Below are 4,269 nucleotides of genomic sequence, written 5' to 3' on the forward strand. Positions count from 1 at the left end.
TGCTGTAACTACATTCTATCTGTATTTTCTTTGTCTGTATTATATGTCTATGTAACTGAGAGATCCTTCATGCTGGCTAAGGTGACGCTGAGGGTTATTCCACTGGTGATTCGGAAGACTGGAGGAGAGTGAGATTGAAGTGTTAAGTTATATTTGGATTAGAACCTGAGTACATTAGATAGTTTACTTGATTTTTGATTTAAAGTATAACTCTTAGTTTTGAATATGGTATCGAAGTTCTAGGATTTCCTCTAGCTTTCCCGAAATCTTATATATTATCTACGTGGGCACATTTACCATACTGAGAACCTCTGATTCTCATTCCATACATATGTTGCTATTTTGCAGATGCAGGTCAGGAGGCACCGCACTGAGCATTTTGGAAACCTTTTAGAAGCGAAGAGCTATATTTTGGGTTTAGCATTATGCTCTGATTGTATATATATTTACGTAGTTGTTCTCCGCTCCCTTGTATTTTGTACTTTGTCCCTCCTAGAGGTTGACTTGGAGAAACAAGTGTTCATTTTATAGTTTGGGGTTGTATTTTGGGTTATGTATATATATGTAAGTATACTCTGGCCAGCCTTAGCTTCACAGGTTGAGTCGGAGCTTGTTATTTGTATTTTGGAATTCTGATCCATATGTATATTTTTTAAACCTTCCTTTCAAAACTTGCTTATCCATCTATGTGTAACTTTCGTGAGTGATGTATTTTCTGTTTCATTTTTGATTAACTTCTCTTTCAAGGCTGCTAGTTACAACTTCCTTCAATTATATTACATTAGTATTTTTATTTTTAGAGGACGTAGCACCTCACCATCTCTGGTTTACGTCCTAGGCATAAAGCTCTGTGTGATAGGGTGTTACATTATGGTATCAGAGGAGTTCATTCTTGTAGAGCCTGAAGGACAGACTGACTATACTTCTGTGCATACTCTGTGTTCTGTGTATATGCTACCTAGAATATCTAATTGATATATGTGGCATATTTTTTCATGAGCATGTATTTAGAACTTTGAAGCATTAGACGTGAGATATTGAGACTGATCACCTTAATATCACTTGTTTGGTGTGAACAGGAACCAAATGATGACTCGTGGACGCAAACACGGTCGAGGCAAAGCCCGAAATATTAGTGCAGAACCTAAAACAACTATGAATGATCCCGTGAACTTTACGAATGCTCTGGAGAACATGGGAGCTGCTATGCAGGTAGTGGCTGAAGCCCTTGGTCAGCAAGTTAATCACAGAAACGGAGGTAACAGTTGAAATGGACCAATGACCTTAGCAACCTTCTTGAAAGTAAACCCACTAGTCTTTAGAGGAATGACAAACCCCACAGAGGCAGATAATTGGTTTTAGGCTATGGAGAGAGCCTTGCAAGCATAACAGGTGCCTGAAGATCTGTATGTTGAATTTGCCACATATCAGCTGATGGACGAAGCACAGTATTGGTGGAAGGGAACCCGGCGTCTCCTACAGCAAGGAAACACCGCAATACCTTGGGATGCTTTTCGATCTGAATTCTACAAGAAATATTTTTCTAACTCCATCAGGACAGCTAAGGAACTTGAAGTGCTACAATTGAAACAAGGTCAGATGTCGGTCGCTGAATAAACGAATATATTTGAGAAATTGTGCCGATTCTCCATAATTTGCCAGGGTGCTCTGGGAGACTTTGAGGAATGGAAGTGCATCAAATATGAAGGAGGACTTCGAGTGATATTTTGAGTTCAATGGGCCCCATGGAGATTAGAATTTTTTCTAAATTGATAAACAAGAGTAGAGTTAGGGAGGAATGTTTAAGAAAGGTTGCTATGGTAGAGAATGATCACCAAGAATTCCAGCGGAAGGAGTACAATCTGAATTTCACACCAAAGGGCTAAGGATTCAAGAAAAGAGGATACACACAACAATTCCCTCAAGGTCACAAACTCACAATAACTCCGGAACGAATGATGACCACCAAGGAAATGGCAGAGAAAAAAGACGATGGCTGTTTCAGATGATTCGAGTTGTCAGAAATGTGGGAGCTATCACCCTAACAGGCTATGCCATTATGGTTCGGGCTTATGTTATAATTGCAGAAAGTTAGGACATTTGGTCAGAGATTTCCCACACAGGAAAAACCGGAATGTAGCCAGATTCGATCCTCAGATCTGAGGTAATAAAGGAATTAGTAACCAAATTTTAACCGCTCTGAATAATACTGAAGAATAGCATTCATTAGTAACACATGATTGAGTTGTGAAAATCATGATTTTCCATATGAAATATTATTTAGCATAAATAAATAGGTAAGTTCTTAACAAGAAGTGATCAGAGTGACACAGCGGAAGCGCGAAGATTGGGAGGACATTAGGACTACAAAGATTGGCAAAATTTGAGAAACTATCCATTAGGTTGTTGTGGAGATTGGCAAAATTTGAGAAACTATCCATTAGGTTGGAAACGGAACTACTCTCGCGAACTCTTGTAGTGAACGATATTTTCGAGGACAAAAATTTTTGTTAGGGGGATAGGATGTAAACCCCAGGTAATTAGTAAATAATTAACTAATAAATTAATTATTAATCAAAAAAATTAAGAAAATAAGTTTTATAGTTTAATGAAGTAGAAATAATTAAAATATAAATTTTGACACTAATTTTAAAAGTTTTATCCCAAAACTGGGCCGAACAGGCCAAATCGGGCCCAACCCATTCACCTCATTTAATTGACTTCAACCTTCTTGTCCCTTTCCATACTCCATTTACGCTGGGAAGAAGCAAGCTAAGAAAACACTTAGCGTGACCCACTTCCAATTTTCAATTCCACATAACTTTCAATCCAGAGCTCCAATTGACGAGCCGTCAATGGCCATGCGTTCATCTCAGAATTCTCTACAAAACCCACTAACCAATTTGGTAAGAAATTCATTCTTTATCACCTAGATCTTTCCTTTTCAATTTCAAATATATATGAGATTTGTAATTGATGATTTTGCAATTTTGATGTTTTAGTATTAAATTAGCTAGCATAATTTGTTGGGTCTTGTTCATTTAAGCCGTGGGTGAGGTAAGGAACTCCTATTTCCTGGTGAATTTCTAATTTAGTGAACTCTATGATGATTATAGTGATATTGTGTGAATTAGATTGTGTTCTTGTTGATTTGGAGTTCAATTAGGCAATTTGGAACGAAGTTTGGGTGATTAAGCTTGAGCAATTGACATTTGGAAGCTTCGAGCTTGAGAAATGAGAGGTTTTTGAGGTGTTTCGAGTTTAGGGGGAATCGACCAATGAATGGTTTTGGTTTCTCGTAGATAAAATATAATGTAATGTGAAAGTTTTAGAGGAGGTGCTGTCGGAATTTTTAGAAGAATTCTGAGAAGTTTTATTTTGGTTAATTTGGATTGAAAGAATTATTTTATTTGATCTTGATTTATTTAAGAAAAGAATGAATTATGTTTGAGTTTAAAAGATTTAGTTTTGAAATTAGATTGGTTGTCACTCCCCTAAAGTTTAGAGGCCTTGTCAAGGGGTTTAACTAATAAATAGTTTTCCTTTGTCTTTTGAAAAGAGTTTAAATTCAGACACGGTTTTGAAGTTAACTCGAGGAATATGTAAATGAATGAGATATATGACCCCGGGTAAGAGACAGTGGCGTTGTCCACTTGCTCCGGGAAAGAGATGAGGAAGAAGAATGGTGAAAACTGAGTTTGAATTATGAAATTGAATGATTATGATAAACGAGGCATGATTGTGGTTGATTGATGATGAGTACATCTGTGTTATCTCTCTGGTTGTAAAGATGACAGGGCACATATTCCCTCTAGTGGTGACAGGGCACATATTCCCTCTAATGGTGACAGGCACATAATCCCTCTAATGGTGACAGGACACGAATTCCCTCTAATGGTATTATTGTGCAACAGAGAGATAGTGTCCGGATTAGCTACCGGACATGTCGGGTTTAGCTATATAACCAACAAATGAACTCATTAGCCATAGGACAAACATGCATCATATGCATTTGTATGACTTGTTTGTGTATGTATTTGTTTTTGATTGCCTAAATGCTTGCCTGTGACCAACCGCTATCTGATTTATTTGCTATAGCTGCATTCTATCTGTGTTTTTTTTGTCTGTATTATATGTTTATGCAACTGAGAGATCCCTCATTCTGGCTAAAGTGACGTTGAAGGTTGTTCCACTGGTGATATGGAGGACTAGAGGAGAGTGAGATTGAAATGAGATTGGAGAAACAGGTGTTCATTTTACAGTTTGGGG

This window comes from Arachis ipaensis, chromosome B04 (assembly GCF_000816755.2).
Source record: "Arachis ipaensis cultivar K30076 chromosome B04, Araip1.1, whole genome shotgun sequence".
In the NCBI taxonomy this organism is placed as follows: domain Eukaryota; kingdom Viridiplantae; phylum Streptophyta; class Magnoliopsida; order Fabales; family Fabaceae; genus Arachis; species Arachis ipaensis.